This window comes from Notolepis coatsorum, assembly GCF_963971535.1.
Source record: "Notolepis coatsorum genome assembly, chromosome: 4".
Lineage (NCBI taxonomy): Eukaryota > Metazoa > Chordata > Actinopteri > Aulopiformes > Paralepididae > Notolepis > Notolepis coatsorum.
This window is the reverse complement of record NC_140168.1, coordinates 182714540-182734087: the sequence shown is the minus strand read 5'-3', so window position 1 is coordinate 182734087 and position 19548 is coordinate 182714540. Positions and strand designations below refer to the sequence as shown.

The following is a 19548-nucleotide window of genomic DNA, read 5'->3' as shown; positions in this document are numbered from 1 at the left end:
TAGTACAATGCCAAAGCAACAGGTGGCGATGTACAAACATGAAGGCCATTTTCAACCAATGAGAAGGGTGAACCGTCACTCACATCCTGCTAGACCAAAGTAGAATCCGCCATTGTTGTTGTTGTTAGCTTACATGCTAATGTGAATGGCAGCGACCATAGCATTGTGGCTAGGCTAGCTACCATCGCTTAGTAGAGCTAGTTGAATGGATATAAACGTTATTCAACATTGCAGAATGGCTACAATTACAATACGGCTCAATACAAACAATTGTTAAGGGGCCCAGGGGGTGTAGACTGTTGTAGTTTGGTCAAATCAAGCTAATTTACACCATGCTCCAAAAAAAAGTATCTGCTGAGCGAGCTGTGGAGCGGGGAGCGCTTGATTCGTAAATGAAGGTGAGCGGTGAGCGAGCGGTGAGCGACTTGGGGGCGGGGTCAACATGAGCAATTAGCGGAGCGGAACAAGCTGTCTAGAGCGAAGAGCGGATTTCTCGTCCGCGCCGCTCCGTTCACATGCTCTGATCGGTACAAGACCCCAGAATTTTATGGAACTCGGTTAAGGGTTTTATCAGGAGTAACACTACTCTCTTTGCCTCTAACCTCAGCAAGGAACGTCTCTCCAAATTGGTAGAACTGGAAGGGCTTCACTCCACGTTGTTCTCCTCTTTACAGCGCAACTACTCTGGTCGATTGGAGTTTCAAATTAAAATGTTGAAAAAGGAGATTAACTCCATCTTAAGACAACAATCTGAATTTCAAATGCACAGAACAAGACAACATTATTACTTTCATGGCTCTAAACCTAGTCACCTACTACAGTAGCTATGAAGATACCGGCCAGCGAACAATTTGCGGATATCCCTGCCATTAAGGACCAACAGGGGAAGGTTACCACGACCCCAAGAAAATCAACGAGCCTTTTCGTTCATTTTATTCCAACCTGTACGAGTCAGAAGTGATCTTCGATCATAATAAGCTGGAGGAATTTCTTGATCAAATTAACTTACCACAACTCTCAGAGGATGACGCTAAACGGTTAGATGCACCTATTACACTAGAGGAACTTAGGGAGGCGATTGCTGACTTGCAAAGTGGTAAGGCCCCTGGCTGGGACGGTATTCCGCCCGAACTGTACCTCTCATTCTGGGATGTACTTGGACCCCTATTACTTGATATGATTTTACACTCAATCAAAGAGGGAAACTTTTCCAGGGATGTCAATATGGCACTCATATCTGTCCTACTTAAGAAAGATAAGTACCCCATCAAATGCGGCAGCTATAGACCCTTAAGCCTCCTTGGAACCGATCTCAAGCTGTACACTAAGGTGCTAGCCATCCGACTTCAAAAGCATATGACATCTCTAGTTCACCCTGATCAGACAGGCTTCATAAAAGGCCGCCTGATCACGGATATTAGACGGTTACTGCATGTGATAGATGCCAGCAAGGATGCCGTGACCCCTACGGCTGTCATATCCTTAGACGCGATGAAGGCCTTTGACAGATTGGAGTGGTCTTATTTATGGGCAGTACTTAGAAGGATGGGGTTAGGTGAAGGGTTCATCCATATGATCAAAGTGCTATATACAGGTCCATCGGCCATGATTTTAACAGGTAAACTCTGCTCGCCACTCTTCCCCGTATCGCGCTCGTCCAGACAGGGTTGTCCTCTTAGTCCCGGACTATTTGCTCTATCCCTCGAACCTTTAGCTCAGTACATAAGACAATCCCAGACCATATCACCGATCTCAATTAAGGGCACACAGCATCACATCAGCTTATATGCAGATGATGTACTCTTGTTCATGCAGAACCCCGCCACCTCCCTACCTCATCTTCTCAAAGTAATAGATGATTTTGTCTATCGGGATTTAAGATCAACTGGCCAAAATTGGCCTTCCTTCCACTCAATGTGACTGCGAAGGCTACCATCCTCCCAGCAAATATACTCATGGTAGAACACTTTAAATGTCTTGGAGTTGAAATATTCCCCACTATAGGCCAGACGGTAAAGTATAATTACTCCGGCTTGCGAGACAGGATCACAGATGACTTCAGCAGGTGGTCAAAATAAAAAAAATCATTACAGGCCAGAGCGTCAATAGTTAAGATGAATGTTTTTCCCAGAATTAACTTCATCAGCTCCATGTTGCCGTCACCCCCCCCCCCCCCCCCCCCCCCCCCCTGCTGGTTACTGGCAAAAACTCCACTCTGCTGCATATAAATTCATTTGGAACAACAAACGCCCACGATTAAAAAGATCCACTGCACAGAGAAATAAAACCAACAGGGGTTTAGCCTTTCCAGACTTCAAATATTACTTTAAAGTGTTCTCTTTAAGACCACTGATCACCTGGTTTGATTATCAAACAGCGGTATCCTGGAGACCATTGGAGAAGATAGTGGCCCCACATAGACTGCAGGATATAGTGTACACCAACATATCAATTAAGCAATGCAACTTAAGATTTGGCCCTCTTATTACACATGTGATCCGGATTTGGCGTGACACACTGAAAATGTGTACTACTACTAACCACCATAAATGGCACATGCATTCTCCCCTATTTAATAACAATTTACTCCTTTTTGGACAACAACCTATCAGATACCCTGGTTGGGAAAAGAAAGGCATACACACATTGGGGGATATCTTCAATGACTCTGGTCTCCGCTGTTTTCAAGATATATCCAACCAATTTGACCTCCCCAGTTCCTCCTTTTTCTTCTATTTACAAATAAGAGCAGCTCTGAAGGCTCACGGCGTCCCATGGGATGCTCCACTTGAGCACCACAGGTTTCACAAATTATTTTATGACAAGGAGACGTCGAGAGGCTTCGTCTCTGACTTTTATCGCCACTTACTTACGTCCTCATATAAGGTCCTTCCCCTAGACTCGGTTTGGAGGAAGGATATCCCAGAGCTGGAGGTAGATTTTGATTGGGATGCAGTCTGGGGAAATGTTCGGCTATCATCACGCAACCCAGATCACCAACAGATTAATCTTAACTTTGTTCATAGGACTTACCTGACCCCTAGACGATTGTACCTAATGGGTCTCAGACCTGACTCTCGATGCTCCTTGTGTTCAAACGGTGCTTTTGGTACATATATGCATATGTATTGGGAATGCCCTCCTGTTGAGACTTTTTGGGAAAATGTTACCACTCAATTATCAGAGATTTTATCTCTGACCATACCGACACTGCCTTCTGTACTGTTGTTGAATGATGTTTCTCAGTTATCAACCTCTGTAGATGTAAAGAGACTCATTTTGGCGGGTCTTACAGCTGCCAAAAAGTTGATAGCGTCACACTGGATTCAACCGGATAAAATGTGCCCGAAGGTATGGATTCTCACCTATCTCGATGTGATTTATCTAGAGATATCTACTGCGCGGATTTTAGGTGTTAATGAAGCCAGCATCGCAGTCTTGGTAGCTGTGGTGGATAAGATAAAGGAACGCATATAAATTTGGAGTTTTCTGGTGTTGAATGAAGTAGTGGATGTATAGCCCACGTTGGGGTCCTGGGGGGGGGGGTGTCCATGGTATTGTATTTATTATTTTTGTCTTTTAGTCTATTTTCATTCTGATTTAAATTACTGCTGTCATTATTATTATTTCTGTTATTGTCCTGTGAGTTATTGTTGATTATTACTGTTACTGTATTGTTTGTCTTGTGTAAAAAAAGAGAAAATAAAAAACATTTGTTAAAAAAAAAAATTGCGAGTGACCCCCCTGCACAAAAAGAGCAGCCAATTAGACCCAGGCAACTACCGCCCTGTGTCTATTCTTACCTCCATCTCGAAAGTCATGGAAAAAATTGTCTACGAACAGGTTGAAAAGTACCTTGCGGAAAAAAATCTAATCTACGAATTCCAATCTGGCTTCAGAACATCCCACTCCAAGGGCGGCTGAGTGGCGCAGTGGGCAAGGCGCTCGCCACTAACTCAGGAGATGCTGGTATCGAGCCCAGCTCTCGCCGTTGCTACCGGCTTGGCCGTCATCATACTAACACAATTGGCAGTGTTAGAGGGTGGGAAAGCCGGTGGGTGGGGATTGGACGTTGTGGAGAGCGACTCCTACAGGTCAGTTGGGCGACGCCGGTGCGGCAGAAACAGGAAGTATCGGGGGCAGCGTGAGCCTCCCACGCGTTACTCCTCGCCACTGAGAGTTCGAGCTGCTGCGGTGAAAAGATGCGTCAGGCTGCCTCCTCGTGTACCGGAGGGGACACGTGATGCAAGGCTTCTATCCTCACTACAGCCGACCAGTGGGAGGCATAGTCTAGCAACGTTCAAGACAGGGGAGGGAAGAATTGGAAATACGAAATTGGGATGGGAGAAAAATAGAAAATGGGGAAAAAAAGTGGATAAAAAAAAAGAACACCCCACTCCACTGACACATGCCTTCTCTATTTGAACGACCACATCAAACAAGAGGTGGATGCGGGCAAAAATACTGCGGCATGGTCATGCTGGACCTAGACCTAGTCTATCAGTGAGCTGGATGCAATCCTACCTGGAGGGGAGAGAACAGATGGTGGAGGTAAACGGTACTCTATCCCCCCCCCCCCTCACAGTGAGCTGTGGTGTTCCACAAGGAAGCATTCTAGGACTGCTACTGTTCCTAATTTATGCAAATGACATGTCGTCAGCTTGTGACTGCAACTTGTTCTTGTTCGCGGACGACTCAGCCCTGCTAGTCTCTGACAAGAACAAGTTACAGGTTGAAAAAACCCTCAGCTCAGAACTCGGCAGAATCTGCACCTGGCTCACTGATAACAAACTATTATTACACCTGGGTAAAACAGAGTCCATTCTCTTCGGATCAAATAACAAACTCAGCAAGACCGACGGCTTCTCAGTTACAGTCAGTGGGTGACAATATTGTCACAAGGAAAGATGAAATTACATACCTGGGTTCCATCCTAGAGGCAAATCTTTCCTGTGACAAAATGGCATCCAATGTAATAAAAAAAAAGTCAACCAACGAACTAGATTCTTGTACCGGATCTCCTCTCTGGTAAACAAGAATACCCTGAAGACTCTGGCAGGAGCACTCATTCAAGGGTACTACGACCAGTGGTGCAGTGGCAAATTGACAGTAGGTCAAACGCTCCATGCGCGTGCGCGTGCGCGTGTGCGCGCGTGTGCGCGCATGCAGTTTTTTTTGGCTGCTCTCGTCCTGCAGCTGGATACTATTGCCTCACAGCGCGGCCGTCAGCGCGCGGCCCAGAGAGCGCCGCTGGCTCTGCGGCTCTGCAGCTGCATGCTTCTCCGGGAGTCCGGTTGGATAATGCCATGTAAGAAGCGAGTGCGCGTACTTCAGCCTCAGTGAGCGAGGTATAACGCCGTGTCGTATATTTCTAAATGAAAACATGAATAAATGCAAGTGAAAATGTACAAGGTAATGATTAGAAAGACAAAATTGGCTATAGTGAAGCTTGAGAGGGAGATCAGCCCGCACTCAGCCAATGCACCGACAATCTGGAGGGCAAAAGACTGTTTATGATGTTAATGCACATTCCACTGGTTAGCAGCTGTGGTTTAGGCCACCTCCAACTGAAAAGCGAGGAGATCATTCTCGTTGAAACAGGAACTAAAAACTCAGAATAACCGGTGAGATCATAAAAGGTCATATTTACCCTAAGTAAGGACTTTCAAGTTACAACACGGCAGCTGCTGACTAACCCAGAGGTCAGAAAGGTGACACAGGCTATTTGGAAATATATACTAAAAGATTTAGCAATTTCATAGGTTACATGTAGGCATAAACTATTAGAATAACTTAGTCACAGTAAAGAATAAAAACTCTTAAATATTAGAAGGTAAAACTATACAACTATTGGTCACATTATTTAATCAGTAAATAAGGTGTTCTATTAAAGAACCCAATAGGCACATGGTTTGTTATCTGGGCACTGTCTGAAAAAGTAGTCTGGTTCTTATCTAGACTATGTAAACCTTTTAGTCACAAGCATGATGTTGTATTACTCAGTGAAAAACTACCCTCTCATTAAGTAATGATTAAAGTGTCAGCAGATTCAAACTGTGAAAACCGTTGTCAGAGGACCCAGGAGGTTGTGTCAGCGAAACATGTGGTCACAGGACACCCTCAGACAGGTTTCTGCTGGAATGTGGACCAAAATAAGAAAAGCGTATGGACGTGAACAGGCAGGCAGGGTCTCCCCCCCCCTCTCGCTCTCTGTCTCCCCCTCCCCCTCTCTCTCTCTCTCTCCTCTGATAAAAAGGGCGGATGGCGACTCATTAGACACACGACTCACACCAGAAGGAACCTGGAGAGACACGTCAGACACACCCGGTGACACTCAGAGGAGACGGAGAAGGATCCCTGCAGAGCCAAGCCGTGACACAGAGGGACTGAGACCCGATGACAGACGAAATCGCTTCGCATCAGGAGAAGCGCTGACACACCAGAAAGGACCTGAAGACCCAGAGACATGGGGACAGACGATGACAGAGATCGCATCGCAACTGGAGCGCTGAAAACCTCCACAGACAGAGGGAGACTCGCCACTCAGGCTACTGAAGAGCCGATGACTCAGAGAGCCATTGAGACCAGATGACCGAGCCGAGGTTCATAGCGGACTCCGCCGATACGAAATCAAGCACTCCCTGCCTGATCGGCGAGGAGACCAGGTTGTCTTGACAACCAGACCAGCGAACCACAAGAGAGGACTCGGTGTTGGCCATGGACAACCTGAGACAGCGAACAGCACCGAGAGACGATAACAGCCAAATGAAAGAGACAATTAGATTGAACCAAAGAGACGATGTACTGTTTTAATTCCTAAAGCTGTTTTATTAATAAACAACCGCCGCCCGTTGATTTTGACCATATCGTCAGTCTCCTCTTACTTGAAACCGAACATCTGAAAATACCTAAACCAATGCAGAGAGAAGGGTGATATAGAACACTATACGATCAATGAACTTAGATAGAGATACATGAATGAAGAAAAGACACTTCAGCCGTTATACCGAGTTATACCAGCACTGCACCACTGACTACGACTATGCTTGCACCTCATGGTACATGGTATATACTCTCTTTTTTAGACGCTTTTTTGTATCACAAACAGTACTGTATTTGTAAATCTGGTATATCATAAATGTATAGATGTAGCAGTACTGTCTATCTGTATGTCATGTTAGTCATATATGTTATGATGAATTGAAAATGGGGGACCCTAATGTAAACAAGACGAAAGTCTTTCTCTGGTCTGCATCCCCTTAACAATTGTGTGTATTGAGCTGTACTGTATTGTACCCATTCTGCAATCTGTTAATACAATTTTCAATCAATCAATCAATCAATCAATCAATCAACCAAAGCACCTCAAAGGCGCTAAAACAAGATTGCAAACATCACAAAACAAACTGGTCAGACTACTACTTGACCTTACTCCTAGAACCCACCTCACCCCTGCCCACTTTGACTACCTAGGATGGCTTAGAGTAGACGACAGAGTACAGCAACTTGCAATGGGCCTGGTCTACAAGATACACTACACCACAGGTACCCATGTAGATGTCGAAATACTTCCCAAAGGTCAGTGAATACCACGCCCACAACACCAGAGGGAGTTCCACAAATCTTGTGCAACCCAGATTCGGCACAAATAAGGGACTAAACACATTTCGCAACTATGCCACAACAATGTGGAACGCCCTACCCACAGCCGTAAAAAAGATGTGAATCCCTACCCACATTCAAAACCGCTCTTAAAGAGCACCTACGGGAGGCTGCAATTCGAAACTGGCCATCGTAAATGTCCAACCCCCCCCCCCCCCCCCCCCCTAATAGACAGTCTCCTCCCATCATATGTATATATGTATATATTCTGTTAGGATCTATGGGTAACAGTACTGTATATTTGCATATCGTATATGTCACAAATGTAACAGTATATACCTGTATGTCATGTATATCCTATGCCATAAAGGTCATGATGTCATGTTGTGTATGTCATAAATGTCTATGAATTGAAAATGGGGGACCCTGATATGTAAACAAGACAAACGTCTTTCTCTGGTCTGCATCCCCTTAACAATTGTGTGTATTTGTGCCGTACTGTATTGTACCCATTCTGCAATCTGTTAAATAAAGTTTTCATTAATTCATTCATTCAAACTAATGGTGTAACACTATTTTGGGATATTACTTTGATTCATTGTGCAGCTAACACTATTCTGTTCTGTAAAAGTAGCATACACTCCAGTTTAGGACTCGGCACCTGCAGAGCCTCTAAGAGCTCTATGATTCCAAACACTGCCGTCTGTGTGACTCTCCAAGTGCAAAGGGGGTTGTCCCCCGGAAAGGTTCTCACCAACATACACACGTTGATGAGTGACATGAGTGACCCCTGCTGATTGGAATTAGCCTGTGGTTCTGTGGGTGGTGTCACTAAAACACAGCTTTCTCTCTGAGATTATTTTTGAAATGTAGTATAATTTGGCTGTTAAATTATACATATTCTTAATAACTATTAACTCCCAATTTGGAATTCAGGAGGAAAGCATTTAGAGAAAATCCTCTAGTGACCGTAACTAGGAAAACATTAAAGGGGACCAGTTGTCTGTGGCCATGCAAGGCAGCTGTGCCTACGAAGACAATGAAATGGTAATAATAAAACCTTGGTCACTGTTTCTACATTTAGAAACAGTAGCCTATTTGAATTTCTAGATTAAAAGTTCACACGCCGAGGAGCCTCAAAGACTTTGCCAACAATGAGACCAGTTGGTCACGTCAGTGAGGAGTCTCAGGCCAGGATGTGAAATTAAGATATATGGTAGCTGAGACCCAAATTGGTCCCAGCTGTGTAAAGAAGACCAGGTGGTAATATTAGAATGCATATTCTATGATGGGAAAATGTTTTTAAATGTATTTTTACAGGGATATGATTCACCCCCGAAGACTCAAACAATGATTCGGCCAATGACGGTGTTAACATTCAAATCACATGTATACGTGATAAACAGCTAAATCAACACAGTGTTGTGTGAGCAGACTAGGCTGCTCTTGAAAATCACTTAAAATATAATCATGAAATAAAGCTTCTGGTTGAATCAAGCATTATAAAAAGGTTATTTAAAGTATTACATCTTCAAAGTATTATGTGGGATAAAGTATATATCTTTTAAGAATAACTCATTCTGTAACTAATGCAAGTAATCAGAAAATGCTGTGAGTAGCTGGAAAGGGAGACCAAGGCATTTGCATACAAGCAGGCTCATCAGCTGTTTCTCTCAGAGGTGTGAAAAGCTCAAACTTCTGCTGGGGCCCAAAGACCACAGGAGGAGGAAGGAGATAATGTTTAGTGATTAGGACACATTAGAAATGTATTTTTCTATATTCATATACAATTATCCCTGAAATGATGTGTTTAACCAGGGAAACATTTTGATAGTAAACTTGGAGTGGTATATAGCCAAATGTACAGGATTAAGGGAGGTCAAGTGATTTTTACTAAAGTGCAAAACTATTGTGTGAAATAATTAAGTTTGAGTATCAATTGTAACTGGTTGAATTAGTATAATTTAAGATAATTATTTAGAAAAGCTCTGTTTTAAAGAAATCTAGGTAAATAAGTTTAAAGGGGAAATGCATTGCTATTCCTAGCACTATATGGGCAACTTTACACAATTCATGTGAGTCTATTGAAGACATCTGTAATTTTTTTTTATTTTTTTTAATTCATTGTTTTATATTTCTAATCAAGTACTCAAAACGATAGGTTATGTATATAACCTAGTTATATTAGTATTGGCTGAGCGTCCCGCTCTGAGCCTTATGAGATACCCCTTATCTCCTATGGTACCTATTGTACCCCAACGAACAACTAAATGCACCCACACCTGAAGGAGCCCCCGCCCCTATGGAGGCGTAGCCTATATAACCATGACTCTGGTCACCAAACACTCTTCCTCGCCAAATCTCGTTCCAGGAAAAGATCCCTCAAGAGGGAACTCAGGGCCGCGCAGAGCGGGACGCTCAGCCAATACTAATATAACTAGGTTATATACATAACCTATCGTTATATATCATATTTGCTTATCGCGTCCCGCTCTGAGCCTTATGAGATATGGGTTAGAGCGGACGCGAGACCCGACAGATGTACCCCCTGAGGATCCGTAAGCCCACATCAAGGGGTGCGGGGAGCCCTGTCACCCCATCCCTCCTAGTGAAGGGGGGGCGCAGTCAACTTCACCTGAATGCGAACAAGAGGGAACTAGAACCCCTTGAACACACCGCACAGGCGGAACCACGTGTGACTCAACACACTGTGGCCCATACCCACACACTCCTGCTACCCTACCAAAGGACGGGAAGCAGGAAGGCCACAGACCCCAGAACCGCCTGGGAGACAGAACCCCCGGTCATGTCCATGAGGTAAAACCTTACAAAGGGGCCCGGGGAGGACCATGAAGCTGCAGCACAGATGTCCTCCACCGAGGCCCCACCCAGGAGAGCGGCAGAGGCAGCCACCCCACGATTGGAGTGCGCCCTGACGCCCCCAGGGGGATCCTGCCCAGCCAACGTGTAGCAGAGGGCAATGCCCTCACACAACCAATGGGACAGGCGCTGTTCGATAGTGCCTTACCGGCATGAGAACCACCGTGACAGACAAAAAGCTGAACGGTGACCCCGAGGTCCTGAGTACGGCTGAGGCAATTCCCAAAGCACGGACCGGACATGACAGGTGAAGGCCCGCATCTAACTCACCACCGTGAGGAGGCGGATGAAACGCCTGAACCACAATATTCCTGGAGCGGAAGAACTCCGGATATTTACAGGCACGAAGGCAGGATTAGGCCGCAGAGTGGCACCGCAATCGAAACGAAAGACAGGCACTCTGGGCGTACCGAGAGAGCACAAAGCACACCCACACGTCAGCGGAGGTGACGGCCAGCAAGAACGCGGTCTTGAACGACAGCTGTTCCAACGGCGCCTGCTCGAGCGGCTCAAACGGGGCCAAGGACAACCGACCGAGGACCAGTTGAAGATCCCAAGTCGGAGCCCAGGAGCGTTGCACCGGCTTAACGCGTCGAGCGCCAAGCAGGAAACGCTTCACAAGAGGGTGGCTGAACAAGACATCCCCTCAAACCCCTCATGATAGGAGGATATAGCTGCTGCATATACCCTCACCGCGCATGCGCATTCTGGATGGTAACACCATCAGGATCAAGAACCTGCGCCCCTCAACGTACCCGTCCCAACAACTGACCTAACAGATGTATGGGGAAGAATCCCTGGCGGCACGGCATCGGTCCCAGACCTGCCTGGCTATGTCCAGACGTAATCCTCACCCGTCAGGATGAGGACCGCCCCGCGACAGTACACCTGCACCCACATTCTCCCTGCCGGGGATGTGGGGAGCCCTCAGGCCGCGCAGATGGAGGACGCCCATAGCCAGCCGCCCGCCGCCTGGTGCAGACAGGGGGAGCGTACTCCTCCCTGTCTGTCGATACACGACACTGACGTCGTATCGTCCGTCCTGATCAACACCATTTGTGGACCAGAAGGACCGCTTTCAACACCAACACATTGAACGTAGCGCAGACCGGGCAGCATGGTTTGCCAGCTGCCCCCTACTGCGTTGGCCCGACGCGTCACCAGCGAGGGAGGCGTCGGTGAAAACGCGACGTGAGACAGCGCCGTAACCGTCCTAGGACAGAACCTCCCGAGCGTGTTGACAACACGCTCTGAGAGGGATGCCCATAGCCCTCCAACCGTTGACTGGGAAGAGGAGTACTCTACATCCAGTCTACAGCAACCCCAGGCTGGTAGAGACCTGCCTGGTACGAGACCTGACGATCCACCTTGACCGCGAAGGACCAGAACGTCATCAGGGCAGAACACTCCGTAACCCCTGACGACGCAGAGGCCCCAGTGCGGCCTCCACGCACTTGGTGAAGATGCGGGGAGCCAGAGAAAACCGAACGGCAGCCTCTGGTACTCATACGCTAACCCTGCAAAGGAAGCGTAGGTAAGCCCTAGGATGGAAGATCGGAGATGCGCATACGCATCCTACAGGTCTATGGAGGAGAACCAGACCCCCACCTGACAGTGTTCAACAGGTAGGAGACGATCCAAAAAATGCTGAACCTTCCCATGGGACAGGTCCAGCCTGGGTCTTACACCCCTCCCTCCCGACTTCTCAGGCAGAGAACACCAGGAGGAGAACGCCACGACGATGGCTTGCTTCGTCCACAGAGATTGGATCTCGTTGACCAGAGCTGTCACTGCTGGAGACCCTGACAATAGGGTCTGTACCAAACCTGAAAACGGGTGGGGTTGTGTAAACACAAGTCCCCGCCTCAGCGTTCTCTCCATCCACCTCGACATATGGTACTGCCGTAGTCATATGTGATGACACTCCCAACGCACCCGCCGTCACGTGGCGCAGGTCCGCCAGGAACTGTAGATAGTTGGCCCGGTCCCCCCGCTGTGCGTAGCCAACCCTGGAACCGTGCGAGCAGCGCGTTCCGTGTCGGGACATCTGACCCTGACACCACCCACGAGGCAATCGCACCCAAGGGGGGACCCCGACAGAAAGGGCCGGTCTGATACGGGGGGCTTCCGATGAAAAAAGCCCCCCCACTGAACACCCCTCCAGAACATGCTGAGGAGTTGTTCTGCAGCCGGACATGCAAGGTGTAAGGACCCCATGGGTTCCTACACACCGTAGCCCTGCAGTGATATTACTACCACCCCAAATCACGCGTGCCTGCGACCACTGCCAATATTTCAGGAGTGGGAGGCACCAACATGATACCTGGCCTGGCGAAGGCGAGGCCGGGGAAGCCCGCACTGTGTGCCTCAAAAGGTTTCGAGCCCCCCTGCTGACAACACTTAAGTTGACAGACGTAACACCAGGCTCAACCAACACAGCTTATGGTGTGGGAGCCGCTTGACAGCACAACATTCTCACGGACAGACCCAGGCTCAGCCATCAACTGGGTGTCAGCCCCTGTCCCCATGAGAAGCGAAAGGGGGGCCGCCCACGCTTCAACAAAGGCACGCGGCCCGCAGCCAAAGGAAACAATCAGAGCCCACTTTTTCCGCTGGTGTTGGGGAAGGGAGTGATCGGAGAGCGGGCTGCTCGCGGCAGGACGGTGACGGCTTGTTTGTTCAAGCCGAACCCATCCTACATGGCCGATCCCTCGGCCGCCAAGGCTGTCGGCCTTGTGGACACCTGTCGAATCAACGCCCAGGATACCTCCGGCGGGGGAAAACATGGCCGCCTGTCGAGGGCCTCGTCATCGCCGCTGACGAGGCCGTGCTCTCTCTTCTTCTGGCTGCGCGGTGTGAGGCGGTGTAGGGCCTAGGACAATACCGCCCGCGCTCCAGCAGAAGACCAAAATCCCCTGCGGAGAGGGGAACCCTGAGCGGTTATAACTTGCGGCTGGGTCAAAGCTAATAACGTCAACAACCTCACGCGATGTGTCGACGTCGGCTGGCCCTCAAGGCCCCACCACCAGACACCATTTTTTTTAATAGAAAAAAACAGCAATTCGAACACAGTTCTAATCGCTGCCAATTCCATACCGTGGCGGTACAGGCTTTAACAGCCCACCAGCCACTCGCCAGGCCGACCCACCCATGGCGTCGGCCGGGCGGGGCACTGTTTCAATATGTTAAAAACAAAGGACTGATGTTAACACGGAGCACCAGTGGTGGTTGCAAACAGCAACCTCCACTGTGGTGTGCACCATGAAAGGGTTAAATGAATAAAAGAACTAAACCACAAAATACTGTAGAATGAGCAAACCCATATACACAACGTTAAGGGGAGGCGGACCAGAGCGAACTAGTCCCGCCTTCATTCAAAATATTCACAACAGCACACCAGCCCTAGCTTAGCCCATTTACCAAAAAAGGTAAACAAAGCCCCCCCCGCACTACTCCCCCAGTATACCGATTGACCGTCAGTATGAATGGTTGAAAGGAGAGAAAGCTGTAGCAAGACAGACCTTCTCATAGCAGAGTGACAGAACGAAACAATAGCCCACTACACAGGGCCGCCTCAGGGGGTGGGGGGCCTCGCATTTAAATGTGGGTGGGAGAGAGAGAGAGAGAGTTAGAGAGAGAGAGAGTTAGAGAGAGAGAGAGAGAGAGAGAGAGAGAGAGAGAGAGAGAGACAGGCCGTTATTGATAAGGCCCCCTCTCTCTCTCCCTCCCTCTCTCTTTCTTTTTTTCTTTCTTTCACTCTCTCCCTCTCCCGTTCGGGTGTGTGTGCCGCGCGGCAGGTCCCCCCCCCCCTAAGTGCTCCAGAATGCTCTCTATCTCTCTCTCTCTCTCTCTCTCTCCCACCCACATTTAAATGCGAGGCCCCCCACCCCCTGAGGCGGCCCTGTGTAGTGGGCTATTGTTTCGTTCTGTCACTCTGCTATGAGAAGGTCTGTCTTGCTACAGCTTTCTCTCCTCTCAACCATTCATACTGACGGTCAATCGGTATACTGGGGGAGTAGTCCTCCAGTAGTAGTCCTCTGCCGCAGTATGAGGAAGTGGTTTCCACTCGCTGTGTAGTCAGTCTAGGTGTGGGCGGGCATTAGCTACAACCACAGAGCCAATCACATCACTGTCCGCTACCCAGAGCCTGAGTGATGTCACTCAGGCCTTCAAATCAGGATGGCCTAATTTACTGGAGCAGGAAATGGTCTGAGCTGAATCAGAGCAATCCGCCAATATGGTATTTAGACACTAAAACACATTGATACTAACTCCTATTACTATAATACAATGCTAGATACTGAAAAATGACATTTATAATGCATGTCACCTTTAATGAATAAGTCAAATAAGGTAATATAGATCTTGATACTCTGAACTGGAAATAACTCATGTGAATGTCAGCTTGGTGGTTTACTCTGGGACAAAACAAGTAATGTGTTATGTTGAAATATGTGTCTTTGAGAGAAGTACCTTAATATTCATATATCATGTGTAGTAAATGTAATGGTAACAATTATTTAGTTTTAAATTGAGAAATTGAAAGAAATGCTGTCTTCAGCAGGGCAGTTAGCGATAAGCCACGCCTACATTTTCAAACTGAAAACGAACTGTTTGTGGATTGGAGGAAAACCTGTTATGATGTCACTAGCTGTGATGTCATCAGCTGGACCCAGGCCTGCTATAAATACAGGGCCATCAAGACACTAGATCAGAGTTGAAAGAGAAGATGATGAAGACGAAGAAGGATACGTCGGACGGACTGCCCCATCGGTGAAGAATAAGCTATATCCACGTTGCCAAAGACGGGATACGATCAGCGGACATTTTTGTTAGATTAGTTTGGAGAACGCTGATTCAGACCTTAAATTGTTGTATCCAGTGTTTTTGAATGACAGCAAGTGTTTTCAAGAAGTCAGGAGCGCCTGTCTGGACATCCCATTCTTAACAAGAGTATACTTCTGGTTTGATAACAACGCGGGTACCTAGTATCCTTATCCGATACAACAGAAACACACCAAAGTATTATCTATTCATAGTTTTCTGCTTTCTGGTCATTTGGAGACACATTTTGTAAAACTGACACATTTATAAATACGGCGAGTGGCTGTAAATTGTATGTCAACACAAATGGGCAAGTACAAATTTTTTATTTAATTTTTTATTTGATATGAATACCTGTATTTGTCTTATCGTGTATTGTCCATGCTGTTATTATATTGTTTTTGCTACGGCTGTTTTGGCACAATCGAGACCAAAATGTTCCTCAGATAATTAATAAAGCATCTACATATCTCATACTCATACGCTAACCCTGCAAAGGAAGCGTAGGTAAGCCCTAGGATGGAAGATCGGAGATGCGCATACGCATCCTACAGGTCTATGGAGGAGAACCAGACCCCCACCTGACAGTGTTCAACAGGTAGGAGACGATCCAAAAAATGCTGAACCTTCCCATGGGACAGGTCCAGCCTGGGTCTTACACCCCTCCCTCCCGACTTCTCAGGCAGAGAACACCAGGAGGAGAACGCCACGACGATGGCTTGCTTCGTCCACAGAGATTGGATCTCGTTGACCAGAGCTGTCACTGCTGGAGACCCTGACAATAGGGTCTGTACCAAACCTGAAAACGGGTGGGGTTGTGTAAACACAAGTCCCCGCCTCAGCGTTCTCTCCATCCACCTCGACATATGGTACTGCCGTAGTCATATGTGATGACACTCCCAACGCACCCGCCGTCACGTGGCGCAGGTCCGCCAGGAACTGTAGATAGTTGGCCCGGTCCCCCCGCTGTGCGTAGCCAACCCTGGAACCGTGCGAGCAGCGCGTTCCGTGTCGGGACATCTGACCCTGACACCACCCACGAGGCAATCGCACCCAAGGGGGGACCCCGACAGAAAGGGCCGGTCTGATACGGGGGGCTTCCGATGAAAAAAGCCCCCCCACTGAACACCCCTCCAGAACATGCTGAGGAGTTGTTCTGCAGCCGGACATGCAAGGTGTAAGGACCCCATGGGTTCCTACACACCGTAGCCCTGCAGTGATATTACTACCACCCCAAATCACGCGTGCCTGCGACCACTGCCAATATTTCAGGAGTGGGAGGCACCAACATGATACCTGGCCTGGCGAAGGCGAGGCCGGGGAAGCCCGCACTGTGTGCCTCAAAAGGTTTCGAGCCCCCCTGCTGACAACACTTAAGTTGACAGACGTAACACCAGGCTCAACCAACACAGCTTATGGTGTGGGAGCCGCTTGACAGCACAACATTCTCACGGACAGACCCAGGCTCAGCCATCAACTGGGTGTCAGCCCCTGTCCCCATGAGAAGCGAAAGGGGGGCCGCCCACGCTTCAACAAAGGCACGCGGCCCGCAGCCAAAGGAAACAATCAGAGCCCACTTTTTCCGCTGGTGTTGGGGAAGGGAGTGATCGGAGAGCGGGCTGCTCGCGGCAGGACGGTGACGGCTTGTTTGTTCAAGCCGAACCCATCCTACATGGCCGATCCCTCGGCCGCCAAGGCTGTCGGCCTTGTGGACACCTGTCGAATCAACGCCCAGGATACCTCCGGCGGGGGAAAACATGGCCGCCTGTCGAGGGCCTCGTCATCGCCGCTGACGAGGCCGTGCTCTCTCTTCTTCTGGCTGCGCGGTGTGAGGCGGTGTAGGGCCTAGGACAATACCGCCCGCGCTCCAGCAGAAGACCAAAATCCCCTGCGGAGAGGGGAACCCTGAGCGGTTATAACTTGCGGCTGGGTCAAAGCTAATAACGTCAACAACCTCACGCGATGTGTCGACGTCGGCTGGCCCTCAAGGCCCCACCACCAGACACAATTTTTTTTAATAGAAAAAAACAGCAATTCGAACACAGTTCTAATCGCTGCCAATTCCATACCGTGGCGGTACAGGCTTTAACAGCCCACCAGCCACTCGCCAGGCCGACCCACCCATGGCGTCGGCCGGGCGGGGCACTGTTTCAATATGTTAAAAACAAAGGACTGATGTTAACACGGAGCACCAGTGGTGGTTGCAAACAGCAACCTCCACTGTGGTGTGCACCATGAAAGGGTTAAATGAATAAAAGAACTAAACCACAAAATACTGTAGAATGAGCAAACCCATATACACAACGTTAAGGGGAGGCGGACCAGAGCGAACTAGTCCCGCCTTCATTCAAAATATTCACAACAGCACACCAGCCCTAGCTTAGCCCATTTACCAAAAAAGGTAAACAAAGCCCCCCCCGCACTACTCCCCCAGTATACCGATTGACCGTCAGTATGAATGGTTGAAAGGAGAGAAAGCTGTAGCAAGACAGACCTTCTCATAGCAGAGTGACAGAACGAAACAATAGCCCACTACACAGGGCCGCCTCAGGGGGTGGGGGGCCTCGCATTTAAATGTGGGTGGGAGAGAGAGAGAGAGAGTTAGAGAGAGAGAGAGTTAGAGAGAGAGAGAGAGAGAGAGAGAGAGAGAGAGAGAGACAGGCCGTTATTGATAAGGCCCCCTCTCTCTCTCCCTCCCTCTCTCTTTCTTTTTTTCTTTCTTTCACTCTCTCCCTCTCCCGTTCGGGTGTGTGTGCCGCGCGGCAGGTCCCCCCCCCCCTAAGTGCTCCAGAATGCTCTCTATCTCTCTCTCTCTCTCTCTCTCTCCCACCCACATTTAAATGCGAGGCCCCCCACCCCCTGAGGCGGCCCTGTGTAGTGGGCTATTGTTTCGTTCTGTCACTCTGCTATGAGAAGGTCTGTCTTGCTACAGCTTTCTCTCCTCTCAACCATTCATACTGACGGTCAATCGGTATACTGGGGGAGTAGTCCTCCAGTAGTAGTCCTCTGCCGCAGTATGAGGAAGTGGTTTCCACTCGCTGTGTAGTCAGTCTAGGTGTGGGCGGGCATTAGCTACAACCACAGAGCCAATCACATCACTGTCCGCTACCCAGAGCCTGAGTGATGTCACTCAGGCCTTCAAATCAGGATGGCCTAATTTACTGGAGCAGGAAATGGTCTGAGCTGAATCAGAGCAATCCGCCAATATGGTATTTAGACACTAAAACACATTGATACTAACTCCTATTACTATAATACAATGCTAGATACTGAAAAATGACATTTATAATGCATGTCACCTTTAATGAATAAGTCAAATAAGGTAATATAGATCTTGATACTCTGAACTGGAAATAACTCATGTGAATGTCAGCTTGGTGGTTTACTCTGGGACAAAACAAGTAATGTGTTATGTTGAAATATGTGTCTTTGAGAGAAGTACCTTAATATTCATATATCATGTGTAGTAAATGTAATGGTAACAATTATTTAGTTTTAAATTGAGAAATTGAAAGAAATGCTGTCTTCAGCAGGGCAGTTAGCGATAAGCCACGCCTACATTTTCAAACTGAAAACGAACTGTTTGTGGATTGGAGGAAAACCTGTTATGATGTCACTAGCTGTGATGTCATCAGCTGGACCCAGGCCTGCTATAAATACAGGGCCATCAAGACACTAGATCAGAGTTGAAAGAGAAGATGATGAAGACGAAGAAGGATACGTCGGACGGACTGCCCCATCGGTGAAGAATAAGCTATATCCACGTTGCCAAAGACGGGATACGATCAGCGGACATTTTTGTTAGATTAGTTTGGAGAACGCTGATTCAGACCTTAAATTGTTGTATCCAGTGTTTTTGAATGACAGCAAGTGTTTTCAAGAAGTCAGGAGCGCCTGTCTGGACATCCCATTCTTAACAAGAGTATACTTCTGGTTTGATAACAACGCGGGTACCTAGTATCCTTATCCGATACAACAGAAACACACCAAAGTATTATCTATTCATAGTTTTCTGCTTTCTGGTCATTTGGAGACACATTTTGTAAAACTGACACATTTATAAATACGGCGAGTGGCTGTAAATTGTATGTCAACACAAATGGGCAAGTACACATTTTTTATTTAATTTTTTATTTGATATGAATACCTGTATTTGTCTTATCGTGTATTGTCCATGCTGTTATTATATTGTTTTTGCTACGGCTGTTTTGGCACAATCGAGACCAAAATGTTCCTCAGATA

At 47.8% G+C, this 19548-nt stretch overlaps 1 protein-coding gene across 1 annotated transcript in view; it reads right to left on the bottom strand.

Annotated features, from left to right (window-relative positions):
• Positions 1-19548, bottom strand: part of cyb5d1 (cytochrome b5 domain containing 1) — a gene marked incomplete at both ends in the record, with an annotated part of 49250 nt that overhangs the window by 27624 nt on the left and 2078 nt on the right. The window lies entirely within an intron of this gene.